Genomic DNA, 14835 nt, shown 5'->3' with positions numbered 1-14835 from the left:
CAGCCTGGGCAACATAGCAAGAGACTGTCTCTACAAAAAATTGAAAAAGTAGCCAGATGTGGTAGTGCACACTTGTAGTCACAGCTACTCAGGAAACTAAGGCAGGAGGATTGCTTGAGCACAGGAGTTTGAGGCTGCAATAAGCCATGATTTTGTCACTGCATTCCAGCTTGGGTGACAGAATGAGACCCTGTCTCAAGAAAAGAATAAAAATAAAAAATAAATGTCTATACAACTCCCAAAATTTAGCAAGTTCTCATGAAATGTAACCTGTTGATGTTGCTTTGTATTTCCAACACCAAAAAGAAATAAATATACAATCAGCATTTGATTAAGAGGCAGCATTTAATTGCTCAGCATACACAGAGAACTGGCAAACTCCAGCACCTCTCTGCAGTAGGAATTAAAAACAGGTCTCATGGAAGCTGGGTCTTCTTCAAGGACTATCAGGAGTGAGGTCAGAGAGAAGCCCCAAGTTATCTTTCTGTATTCTGCTAAGGTAAGTGTGGGCCATTTCAATTTACAGATGAGGAAATTAGGTCTCAGAGAAATTAAGCAAGCTGCCCAATGTTATGAAGCATATAAATGATAAAGCTAGATGGTATGCTACCTTTCTAGAGGAACCTACATCCCAAGCAGAGGAATTTAGAGTTTGTCCAGTGAAGTGTGGAGATAAAATGCGTATTTTATGGAAATTAGTATGGTAGAGGTATAGTGATGATTAGAGTAATATAACAACAATATCATTAGTTGCGATTCTACCACTATTATTGGGTACCTCTGAAACATTCTTAGATATCCAGTCTTAAAAAACTCTCCTGTGATACCACATCTCACTTTTGCTGCTTACTGACCAGTATCCATTTTCTGTTTTTAATTCAAATTTCTTTGAAAGAGTACTCTGTTTATATGTCCATTTCTCATCACCCACTCACTCCTCAAACGATTGAAGTTTGGCTTTTCTTCCCCAACCCATCCCTATCCCCCAACACATACTCCAACAAATCTACCCTCGTCAACCTTCAGATACACACATACCTTGAACGTATTGTGGGTTCAGTTCCAGATGACTGCAATGAAGTAAATTGTCACAATAAAGTAACATAATTTTTTTGGTTTCCTAGTGCATATAAAAGTTATATTTACACTATACTGTAGTCTCTTAAGTACACAATAGCATTATGTCTAAAAAACATACGTAACTTAATTTAAAAATACTTTGCTGCTAAAACATGCTAATGATCATCTGAGCCTTTAATGAATTGTAATCTTTTTGGTGGAGGAGGGTCTTCCTTTGATGTTGATGGTTGCTGACTGATAAGGATGGCAGTTGCTGATGGTTGGAGTGGCTGTGGTAGTTTAAAATAAAACAGCAATGAAGTTGGTCACATCAATTGACTCTTCCTTTCATGACAGATTTATCTGTGGCATGTGATGCTGTTTAACAGCATTTACCCACAGTAGAACTTCTTTCAAAATTGGAGTCAGTCCTCTCAAACCCTGACATTGCTTTATCAACTAAGTTTATGTAATATTCTAAATCCTTTGTTGTCATTTCAACACTATTCACAGCACCTTAACCAAGAGTAGATGCCATCTCAAGAAACTACTTTCTTTGCTCATCCATAAGAAACAACTCCTCCATGCTCATGGATAGGAAGAACAAATATTGTGAAAATGACCTTATTGTCCAAAGTACTTTATAGATTCAATACTATCCCCATCAAGCTACCAGTGATTTTCTTCACAGAATTGGAAAAAATTACTTTAAAGTTCATGTGGAACCAAAAAAAGCCCGCATTGCCAAGACAATCCTAAGCCAAAAGAGCAAAGCTGGAGGCATCATGCTACCTGATTTCAAACTATACTACAAGGCTACAGTAACCAAAACAGCATGGTACTGGTACCGAAACAGATATATAGACCAATGGAACAGAACAGAGACCTCAGAAATAACACCACACATCTACCACCATCTGATCTTTGACAAACCTGACAAAAAAAAAAAAAGAAATGGGGAAAAGATTCCCTATTCAATAATGGTGTTGGGAAAATGGGCTAGCTATATGTAGAAAGCTGAAACTGGATCCCTCATTACACCATATACAAAATTTAACTCAAGATAGATTAAAGATTTAAATGTAAGACTTAACACCATAAAATCCCTAGAAGAAAACCTAGGCAATACCATTCAGGACATAGGCATGGGCAAAGACTTCATGACTAAAACACCAAAAGCAATGGCAACAAAAGCCAAAATTGACAAATGAGACCTAATTAAAGAGCTTCGACTTTGAAGTCTGAAGTTTGCAAATATGCCTATAGATTTTTGGAATTTACCACTTTCTTATTCTGTATCATTAATGTAATATTTTAAATTACTATATATTTTACCATTTTTCTGGATTTAGTAAGAAATTTGCATTTTTGGTTTGATGTAACAAAGGTTTTAATGTAATCTATGATAGATTTTGCATTTTTTTCATTACTGTTATACTTTAACCTAACTGAATGACTGATCTAATTGTATTAGTATTGTGAATAATCATGTGAAATGTTTTGAGACAGAGTACTATATTTGTGAATATAATTTTATGGCTTTTTTCACTTACTAAGAACCTTTCTGTGTGAAAAACTAAGAAAACTGCTTTCTGCTGTATAATCTGGCATTCATTGTAGATTAAAGCTCATTTTTCTGTGAATAAAACTTATTCAATAAAATACTATTCTTTAAAATTAAAAAAAAACTAAAGAGCTTCTGCACAGCAAAAGAAACTACCATCAGAGTGAACAGACAACCTACAGAATGGGAGAAAATTTTTGCAATCTACCGATCTGACAAAGGGCTAATATCCAGAACCTACAAAGAACTTAAACAAATTTACAAGAAAAAACAACGCCATCAAAAGTGGGCAAAGAATATGAACAGACACTTCTCAAAAGAAGACATTTATGCAGCCAGCAGACATATGCAAAAATGCTCATCATCACTGGTCATCAGAGAAATGCAAATCAAAAACACAATGAGATACCATCTCACGCCAGTTAGAATGGAGATCATTAAAAAGTCAGGAAACAACAGATGCTGGAGAGGGTGTGGAGAAATAGGAACGCTTTTACACTGTTGGTGGGAGTGTAAATTAGTTCAACCATTGTGGAAGACAGTGTGGCGATTCCTCAAGGATCTAGAACCAGAAATACCATTTGGCCCAGCCATCCCATTACTGGGCATATGCCCAAAGGATTATAAATCATTCTACAATAAAGACACATGCACACGTATGTTTATTGTGGCACTATTCACAATAGCAAAGACTTAGAACCAACCCAATGTCCATCTGTGACAGACTGGATTAAGAAAATGTGGCACATATACACCATGGAATACTATGCAGCCATAAAAAAGGATCGGTTCATGTCTTTTGCAGGTTAATGGATGAAGCTGGAAACCATCATTCTAAGCAAACTATCACAAGGACAGAAAACCAAATACCGCATGTTCTCACTCATAGGTGGGAGTTGAACAATGAGAACACATGGACACAGGGCGGGGATCATCACACACTGGGGCTGGTCAGGGGGTAGGGGACTGGGGGAGGGATAGCATTAAGAGAAATACCTAGTGTAAATGATGAGTTGATGGGTGCAGCAAACCAACATGGCACATGTATGCCCATGTAACAAATCTGCACGTTGTACACATGTACCCTAGAACTTAATGTATAATAATAATTTTTTAAAAAGAAACAACTCCTCATCCATTCAAGATTTATCAAGAGATTGCAGCAATTCCGTAACATCTTCAGGCTACACTTCTAATTCTAGTTCTCTTGCTATTTCCACCACATCTGCAGTGGCTTTCTCCACTGAAGTCTTGAACCCCTCAGTTATCCATGAGAGTTCAAATCAACTTCTTCCAAACTCCTGTTAATGTTGATATTTTGGCCTCCTCCCATAAATCATGAAAGTTCTTAATGGCATCTAGAATGGTGAATCTTTTCCAGAGGTTTTCAATTTTCTTTGCTCAGATCCATGAGAGGAATCAATATCTACAGCAGCTATAGCCTTATGAAATGTATTTCTTAAATAGTAAGACTTGAAAGTCAAAGTTACACCGTGATCTATGGGCTACAGAATGAATGCTGTGTTAGCAAGCATGAAAACAACATTAACCTCCTTGTATATCTTCATCAGAGCTCTTGGGTGACTAGTTACATTGTCAATGAGCCATAATATTTTGAAAGGAATCTTTTTTTCTGAGCAGTAGGTCTCAGTAGTGGGCTTAAAATATTCAGTAAATTATGCTGTAAACAGATGTGTTATCATCCAGGCTTTGTTGTTTCATTTCTAGAGCACAGGCAGCATAAATTTGGCATAATTCTTAAGGGCCCAAGAATTTTCGGAATGGTCAGTAAGAATTGGCTTCAAATTAAAATCACCAGCTGCATTAGCCTCTAACAAGAAAGTCAGCCTGTCCTTTAAGTCTTTGAAGCCAGGCATTGACTTGTCCTCTCTATCTGTGAAAGTCCTAGATGGCATCTTATTCCAATATAAGGCTGTTTTGTCTGCATTGAAAATCTATTGTTTTGTGTAGCCACTTTCATCAATTATCTTAGCTAGATTTTCTAGATAACTTGTTGCAACTTTTACATCAGCACTTGCTGCTTCACCTTGCATTTTTATGTTAGGAAGATAGCTTCTTTCCTTGAACCTCATGAACCAGCCTCTGCTGGCTTCCAACTTTTCTTCTGCGGCTTCCTTATCTCTCTCAACCTCCGCAGAATTGAAGAGAGTTAGGGCCCTGCTCTGGGTTAGGCTTTGGCTAAAGGGAATGTTGTAGCTTGTTTGAATTTCTATGGAGACCACTCAAACTTTTTCCATATGGGCAATAAGTCTGTTTTGCTTTCTTATCATTCACGTGTTCACTGGAGTAACACTTTTAATTTCCTCCACAAACTTTTCCTTTGTGTTCACCACTTGGCTAACTGTCTGGTACAAGAGGCCTAGCTTTTAACCTATGTTAGCTTTTGACTTTCCTTCCTCACTAAGCTTAATCATTTCTAGCTTTTGATTTAAAGTGAGAGACATGTGACTATTCCTTTCATTTGAGCTCCTAGAGGCCACCATAGGGTTATTAATTAGCCTAATTTCAATATTGTTATGTCTCAGGGAATAGGGAGGCCTGATTTAGCCTGCCATCTTATATGGGCACAGTTCATGTTACCCCAAAACAATTACAATAGTAACATCAAAGATCACTATAACAGATATAATAATAGTGGAAAAGTTAGAAATATTGCAAGAATTATCAAAAGGTGACACAGAGACACAAAATAAGCACATGCTGTTGGGAAAATGTCACTGATAGACTTGTTTGATGCAGAATTGCTCCAAGTCTTCAATTCATAAAAAACGCAGTATCTGCCAAGTGCAATAGAGTGAAGTGCAATTAAATGAGATATGGCTGTATTTATCACTATGTACTAGGTAGGCACCATTCTAAATTATATATCTATGTCCTCATTTAGTCCTCACAATACCCATGAGATATGTAATATTATTTCCGTTTTACAGATGAGGAAATAGACCCAGAAAAATTAAGTAACTTGCTCAAAATCACAGAGCTTTAAGGCAGAACTTTTGGCCAAAATGTATGTCTTACTGTCAATTTATGGCCACTGTGCTAGTATATTGTCAGATTGCCTGGTGCCCTACATTCATAAGACTTGTTTCTGAAAGAATCTTGCAAACCAAAGATTGGTAAATTTTATTTCCATTATGGGAAAGTGGATGGAATCTGAAATAAAAACCAATATTTATTTCCTTATATTTGTATACGGAAACTCTGGAAAGATAAACAACAAACTATTAGGCTGTGCTGCTGTCCAATATGGTAGACACTAGTCATGCGTGGCTCTTGAGCACTTGACATGCACCTAGTGAAACTGAGAAAGTGACGTTTTAATTTCAAAAAATTAAATTAAAATCACCACCTGTGGCTGCTAGCTACTGTATTGGACAGTGCCAATATAGAACATTTCATTATTAGAAATTTCTATTGGACAGTGCTGCTATAAAGAGCAGGGGGAAATGGTGTATAGGAGCAAGGGTGAGAGTGAAATTTTTATGTATGCATATATTTTTACTTTTAATTTGGACTTCTGGATCATGTATATATATATTATTTCTTCAATATTCTAATTAAAGTATTATCATTAGTGCTTAAGCAAGTATTACATATTGGAGAGAAACCACCATGGTATTTCAAGTGGAAACATATTTCTTTAAAACAACAATTTTAACATTTATTTTAGTTTCAGGGGATATATGTACAGGTTTGTTGCATGGGTATATTGCATGCTGTGGGGAAGATGTAATAACCCTCTCTTCTGACCTTTGCTAAGGCTAAACTGCCTGCCTATTTTGACCTGCATTTCCTTTTTCTCACTTTCCCTGACTCTGTACCTTGGCTACTGACACTGACCTCAGGCTCACTTTGTTTTGAAATATGACATGTTTGTGTATGCTTTCTCCCACCTAACTCTTGACACTTTCTTACACAGGAGTGCACACATGCTTCTGTCTTCACATATGCACAGCTGAAGGTGAGATGGTTTCTCTGCTTCACAGTTGGGAAGGGGGATTAGGCAGCAGAGAAGATGGAGAAGACAAAAGGGCTTGTGGACACCTGCAAGTCAATATTTCTTTGGTCAGGCAGTTACCACACATGAGCACTGGCTGCCAAGCAAAGACTATGGTTCACTGAAGAGAACCTGTCCTAACTAACAGGAGTGGCCACCCCTTTGTTTCAGCCAGTAATTGCCATGTGAGACTATGATGGCTGTCCAGATCTTCTGATTATTCAAGCAAAGCTGGAAATTTAGATTTATGTTTGATCCCTCACATCTTTAAATGCAGGCAACTAATTAAAATTAAAAGAAAACCTTCTGTCCAACATTTTGCAATCTCCAAATTATCGAAATTTTTGAAAAGCAGCTGATGTGTTTTTACATCAAGGGTAATTCTTACCATTTTTACTTTTTCACAATGGAAATAGATTTTTTTTCTGATTATAAAAACACATGTTCATTTTTAAACTTACCTATATTCACACTACTCCAAGAAACCACTTTTAAACTTTTGGTGTTTTTACTTGTTGTTTTTCTACTTACTGGGTGGATGCCATGTGAACATCCCAATACACAGAAAATTTCGCATTTTTAATGTGAAAATTTTACAATAGTTGTTTACCCACATTAGTAGTTATGCATCTACATTACTATTTTTAATAGCTACAAGGTATTCCATTGTGTGGTTGATACATTATTAATCCAATTCTCTACTGATGGATATTTAGGTGTTTATAATTTTTCATTATTACGAACAATACTGGAATACACATTCATAACCACTTTTAAAAACATGTTCACTATATATAATGGAGGGAGAAATTTTATCATAGAAGTTTTGTTTTTCAGAGTAGGAAAACCTGGGATTCAGTACTAGGATCCATCTTAGTTCATACTTTTATAAAAGACGTGGAAGACAGAGAACATACCAATTTGCAGTAGATTTGTTCAAGTAAACTATGCCAAGTCAGCAGTGGAAAATTGCAGGAACATGCAATGAGTGGTCAGGAAAGTGTAAGATGAACCTCAATGTGGAAAAGTATAGTAATACATTTAGAGAAACATGAGCCAAACTATATAAAGAGTATTGTAAGATTATTACATAGCATTGCTTGCTGCCACACAAGAGAAATGATTCTGTCTCAATGGGTCAATTCTTAGATCATTTAATTATCTGTCATCAAAAATGTAGCAACTTTGACAGCAGTAATATATACTATAAATGTGCAACAGTAAGAATATTGAGCACTGAACTAGAAATCTTATCTGAATTTAGACTGAGCTCAGCTGCTTACTGTGATTTTGAGAAAATTGATTAGCCCCTCTGTGTCTCAGTTTTCATATCTGTTTAATACTTTATTGTCATGGTGATTATGAAGACCCAATAAACTATACATAAATCTGTTTGCTTAAAGAATATGATCATATTTGTTAAAGCCTCTCAGGAAAGGTGGAAAAAATAGATACACTCTACCTATAGAGTGTTGAGCAGAAAAGTAAGGCAAGGCAACATCTGACCAATTATGCCAGTATATATGAAACAAGCCCTTTTCAGATTTAGAAAGTTTACTACATACATACACAGTGAAAGGAAGAGTAGCCAAAGGAACCAGCTCCCCGTGGTCCTGGTCCTACACAGCAAGGTAGCCAAAACCAAACAAAGGGGGCCATTGGAAGTTTGCGTCTTGAGTTGTGGGACACCCTATTGCTGAGGAGCCAAAGCTATGCAGCAGTTAAGCAGTTTTATAACCCGCAGTTGTACCCCAAGGGGGCAAGACAGAAAAATTCATATCTTATCAAAACTCAGAAGGCAATGAGAAACTGTCTCATGACAGCCTCCTTGTCAATAGGAAGAAGAGTGGGAGATGGCCTCAAGCATCCCATGTTCTCATGTTTTAGGAGAATCACAAGGTGTTCTGCCAAGACTCAGATTAGCTGCAGTTCAAGTCTTTCCCCTGTGGCCTCCTGGACAAATTTGCATTTGCCCTGCATGGTCACTAAGGCACCAAAATGGAGCCATTCTCTTGCCCAGGACAAATATTTTTCTACTGCTTGACCAAGGCTGAAAGGAGTTAACTAACTTGCCTTAGGTAGACAATGAGGGATGGGTCCCTGGAGAGCCCCTGACCCACAAGTCAGTGCTTCATCCCCACATAACACAAAAAACAGCCTGAGAAAAAAATCAAACTGCGGGCACCAGTAAGGGAACTAACACAGGTGGTTGTTCCTGGAGACATACCCATAGCTACACAGATAGGAGAACCTCCAGCCCATTCAGATAAGAACTTACAAAAACTTCCGACTCACTCAGATAAAGAAAGAAAGCCTGACAGAGAAATGCCTTTGTCCTTTATATAATCAACAGACTCCCAGAAAAACGTTTCTTCTCCTTTTGTGGGCATGAATATGGTGGGTCCAGTGGACACTTTCCTTTCCTTTTTGGACTGTGAGCCTGGCCTCTACAAATCATCACTTCAACTGCTGATAGGTCCTGGGCCAAACTGAGTAGCCCCTGTGAATCATCACTTCAACTCCTGACTGGTCCCAGGTCAAGATTCCAGGCCAAACTGAATCACACTTTCTCCAACACAGCCCACAGACTAAACATATTCCTTCCCTTCCCAATACATAAAATCCCCAGACCCTAGCCTCATAGTGGACAACCCGTTTGGCTCCCCCTCTCCACTATGGAGAAGTTTTTTCTTTCACTTATTAAACTTTCATTCCAACCTCACGCTTGTGTCCACACTCCTTAATTCTCTTAGATGTGAGACACAAAACTTCAGATACTATCCCAAACAACAAAAGACTACCACATATTTTAATACATTGACAGGACTACAACGTATTTTGGTGCACTGGCTGGGAAAGAAAGGGATTCATCTAAAGGGTGAGTAAGAGTGGACATTTAACTCTTTGCTTTCATTTTGGAGGTTTGTCCTTAGTTGTTTTTTTTTTTTTTTTTCTCTCAAGAAACAAAACACTGGGCCCCTGTCGGCCAATTAAAAAACTAATAGGGTGGCTTCCAGCCTTAAGACTCAGGGGACAGGCTTGCTGGAGAGGACTTTCTCAATCCCCATTGCTCTCAGTTGTTGGGACTGTTGGCTCTGTTCCAATCCAGTTTCCTTTCACAGAAGGTCTAGCAGTCCCATGGGACTGGAAGGAGGTCCCGAGGCAACTGAAGGCTTCTGACCAAGGCTACACCTTGGTGTTACCTGAAGGCCCCTGGACTAACTCCAGTCCCTGATATTCCATCGGGTGCCAGGGCCAGGACTTCCAGACTTTTCTATTGCATTTTCTTCCTTGCTTTTCTCGACTATCATGTCGCCTATCCCTTCTTTGTATACAATGATGTGGGTGTTTTTACAACCTGGTGATATAGTCTTGTTGGGTAAAGTCAGTCGGTGCCTTAGTAATCAGAAATGCAATTCAATGAATTATTGTATCTTGGTTTCCTTGAAATGGGGAAATTCCAAGACCTAGATCTGGAGACCTATTTATCTCCCAATGATAACACTCAACGGGGTTAGACGAGGGGTTATTTCTCCCAGGACAATTATCCCGCCTTCATTTAAACTCTTTCTTTTCCCATGTGAAAAGCCAACATTGCCCAACAGAACTAGAGAGCCTTTCTATGAAACAAGTTAATTTTCTTCTACTAAGAGACATGCTGTGGAGACATCCTATAAAGCCCCAGACGTCTCTTTTAAATTTTTGCCTGAAAAGAATTTAGTCACAATTTTTGCCTTACATTTCAGACCTTATAGCACCACCTAGTGGGATGGAATTTTTCTCCATGAGGAGCCTTGTCAACCCTTTGCCCCAAACCTCAAGTTTCCCAATTCTTTTCTCTCTCTTTTTTTTTTTTATTATTATTATACTTTAAGTTCTCGGGTACATGTGCATAACGTGCAGGTTTGTTACATATGTATACTTGTGCCATGTTGGTGTGCTGCACCCATCAACTCGTCAGCACCCATCAACTCGTCATTTACATCAGGTATAACTCCCAATGCAATCCCTCCCCCATCCCCCCTCCCACGATAGGCCCTGGTGTGTGATGTTCCCCTTCCCGAGTCCAAGTGATCTCATTGTTCAGTTCCCACCTATGAGTGAGAACATGCGGTGTTTGGTTTTCTGTTCTTGTGATAGTTTGCTAAGAATGATGGTTTCCAGCTGCATCCATGTCCCTACAAAGGACACAAACTCATCCTTTTTTATGGCTGCATAGTATTCCATGGTGTATATGTGCCACATTTTCATAATGCAGTCTGTCACTGATGGACATTTGGGTTGATTCCAAGTCTTTGCTATTGTGAATAGTGCCGCAATAAACATACGTGTGTATGTGTCTTTATAGCAGCATGATTTATGATCCTTTGGGTATACACCCAGTAATGGGATGGCTGGGTCATATGGTACATCTAGTTCTAGATCCTTGAGGAATCGCCATACTGTTTTCCGTAATGGTAGAACTAGTTTACAATCCTACCAACAGTGTAAAAGTGTTCCTATTTCTCCACATCCTCTCCAGCACCTGTTATTTCCTCACTTTTTAATGATTGACATTCTAACTAGTGTGACATAGTATCTCATTGTGGTTTTGATTTGCATTTCTCTGATGGCCAGTGATGATGAGCATTTTTTCATGTGTCTGTTGGCTGTATGAATGTCTTCTTTTGAGAAGTGTCTGTTCATATCATTTGCCCACTTTTTGATGGGGTTGTTTGTTTTTTTCTTGTAAATTTGTTTGAATTCTTTGTAGGTTCTGGATACTAGCCCTTTGTAAGATGAGTAGATTGCAAAAATTTTCTCCCATTCTGTAGGTTGCCTATTCACTCTGATAGTAGTTTCTTTTGCTGTGCAGAAGCTCTTTAGTTTAATTAGATCCCATTTGTCAATTTTGGCTTTTGCTGCCGTTGCTTTTGGTGTTTTAGACATGAAGTCCTTGCCATGCCTATGTCCTGAATGGTACTACCTAGGTTTTCTTCTAGGGTTTTTATGGTATTAGGTCTAACATTTAAGTCTCTAATCCATCTTGAATAAATTTTCGTATAAGGAGTAAGGAAAGGATCCAGTTTCAGCTTTCTACTTATGGCTAGCCAATTTTCCCAGCACCATTTATTAAATAGGGAATCCTTTCCCCATTTCTTGTTTCTCTCAGGTTTGTCAAAGATCAGATGGCTGTAGATGTGTGGTATTATTTCTGAGGACTCTGTTCTGTTCCATTGGTCTATATCTCTCTTTTGGTAGCAGTACCATGCTGTTTTGGTTACTGTAGCCTTGTAGTATAGTTTGAAGTCAGGTAGCGTGATGCCTCCAGCTTTGTTCTTTTGACTTAGGATTGTCTTGGCAATGCGGGCTCTTTTTTGTTCCATATGAACTTTAAAGCAGTTTTTTCCAATTCTGTGAAGAAACTCATTGGTAGCTTGATGGGGATGGCATTGAATCTATAAATAACCTTGGGCAGTATGGCCATTTTCACGAAGTTGAATCCCTGAATAGACCAATAGCAGGCTCTGAAATTGAGGCAATAATTAATAGCCTACCAACCAAAAAAAGTCCAGGACCAGATGGATTCACAGCTGAATTCTACCAGAGGTACAAGGAGGAGCTGGTACCATTCCATCTGAAACTATTCCAATCAATAGAAAAAGAGGGAATCCTCCCTAACTCATTATATGAGGCCAACATCATCCTGATACCAAAGCCTGGCAGAGACACAACAAAAAAAAGAGAATTTTAGACCAATATCCCTGATGAACATCGATGCAAAAATCCTCAATAAAATACTGGCAAACCGGATCCAGCAGCACATCAAAAAGCTTATCCACCACGATCAAGTGGGCTTCATCCCTGGGGTGCAAGGCTGGTTCAACATTTGCAAATCAATAAACATAATCCAGCATATAAACAGAACCAAAGACAAGAACCACATGATTATCTCAATAGATGCTTTCTCTTGTGGGCATTTAGTGCTATAAATTTCCCTCCACACACTGCTTTAAATGTGTCCCAGAGATTCTGGTATGTGTATCTTTGTTCTCATTGTTTCAAAGAACATCTTTATTTCTGCCTTCATTTCCTTATGTACCCAGTAGTCATTCAGGAGCAGGTTATTCAGTTTCCATGTAGTTGAGCGGTTTTGATTGAGTTTCTTAGTCCTGAGTTCTAGTTTGATTGCACTGTGGTCTGAGAGACAGTTTGTTATAATTTCTGTTCTTTGACATTTGCTGAGGAGTGCTTTACTTCCAATTATGTGGTCAATTTTGGAATAAGTGTGATGTGGTGCTGAGAAGAATGTATATTCTGTTGATTTGGGGTGGAGAGTTCTATAGATGTCTCTTAGGTCCGCTTGGTGCAGAGATGAGTTCAATTCCTGGATATCCTTGTTAACTTTCTGTCTGTTGATCTGTCTAATGTTGACAGTGGAGTGTTGAAGTCTCCCATTATTATTGTATGGGAGTCTAAGTCTCTTTGTAAGTCTCTAAGGACTTGCTTTATGAATCTGGGTGCTCCTGTATTGGGTGCATATATATTTAGGATAGTTAGCTCTTCCTGTTGAATTGATCCCTTTACCATTATGTAATGGCCTTCTTTGTCTCTTTTGATCTTTGATGGTTTAAAGTCTGTTTTATCAGAGACTAGGATTGCAACCCCTGCTTTTTTTTGTTCTCCATTTGCTTGGTAGATCTTCCTCCATCCCTTTATTTTGAGCCTATGTATGTCTCTGCATGTGAGATGGGTCTCCTGAATACAGCAGACTGATGGGTCTTGACTCTTTATCCAGTTTGCCATTCTGTGTCTTTTAATTGGAGCATTTAGTCCATTAACATTTAAGGTTAATATTGTTATGTGTGAAATTGATCCTGCCATTATGATATTAACTGGTTATTTTGCTCGTTAGTTGATGCAGTTTCTTCCTAGCCTCGATGGTCTTTACATTTTGGCATGTTTTTGCAATGGCTGGTACCGGTTGTTCCTTTCCATGTTTAGGGCTTCCTTCAGGGTCTCTTGTAAGGCAGGCCTGGTGGTGACAAAATCTCTAAGCATTTGCTTATCTGTAAAGGATTTTATTTCTCCTTCACTGATGAAACTTAGTTTGGCTGGATATGAAATTCTGGGTTGAAAATTCTTTTCTTTAAGAACGTTGAATATTGGCCCCCACTCTCTTCTGGCTTGTAGAGTTTCTGCTGAGAGATCTGCTGTTAGTCTGATGGGCTTCCCTTTGTGGGTAACCCGACCTTTCTGTCTGGCTGCCTTAAGATTTTTTCCTTCATTTCAACTTTGGTGAATCTGGCAATTATGTGTCTTGGAGTTGCTCTTCTGGAGGAGTATCTTTGTGGCGTTCTCTGTATTTCCTGCATTTGAATGTTGGCCTGCCCTACTAGGTTGGGGAAGTTCTCCTGGATGATATCCTGAAGAGTGTTTTCAAGTTGGTTCCATTTTCCCCCTCACTTTCAGGCACCCCAGTCAGACGTAGATTTGGTCTTTTTACATAATTCCATACTTCTTGCAGGCTTTGTTCACTTCTTTTTCTTCTTTTTTCTTTTGGTTTCTCTTCTCACTTCATTTCATTCATTTGATCCTCAATCGCTGATACTCTTTCTTCCAGTTGATCGAGTCGGTTACTGAAGCTTGTGCATTTGTCACGTATTTCTCGTGTCATGGTTTTCATCTCTGTCATTTCGTTTATGATCTTCTCTGCATTAATTAGTCTAGCTGTCAATTCTTCCACTTTTTTTTCAAGATTTTTAGTTTCTTTGCGCTGGGTACGTAATTCCTCCTTTAGCTCTGAGAAGTTTGATGGACTGAAGCCTTCTTCTCTCATCTCGTCAAAGTCATTCTCTGACCAGCTTTGATCCGTTGCTGGCGATGGGCTGCGCTCCTTTGCAGGGGGAGATGCGCTCTTATTTTTTGAATTTCCAGCTTTTCTGCCCTGCTTTTTCCCCATCTTTGTGGTATTATCTGTCTCTGGTCTTTGATGATGGTGACGTACTGATGGGGTTTTGGTATAGGTGTCCTTCCTGTTTGATAGTTTTCCTTCTGACAGTCAGGACCCTCAGCTATAGGTCTGTTGGAGATTGCTTGAGGTCCACTCCAGACCCTGTTTGCCTGGGTATCAGCAGCAGAGTTTGCAGAAGATAGAATATTGCTGAACAGTGAGTGTACCTGTCTGATTCTTCCTTTGGAAGCTTCCTCTCAG

This window comes from Trachypithecus francoisi, unplaced genomic scaffold (genome assembly GCF_009764315.1).
Source record: "Trachypithecus francoisi isolate TF-2019V2 unplaced genomic scaffold, Tfra_2.0 Lachesis_group6, whole genome shotgun sequence".
NCBI classification, from domain to species: domain Eukaryota; kingdom Metazoa; phylum Chordata; class Mammalia; order Primates; family Cercopithecidae; genus Trachypithecus; species Trachypithecus francoisi.
This window is presented reverse-complemented; position numbering follows the sequence as displayed.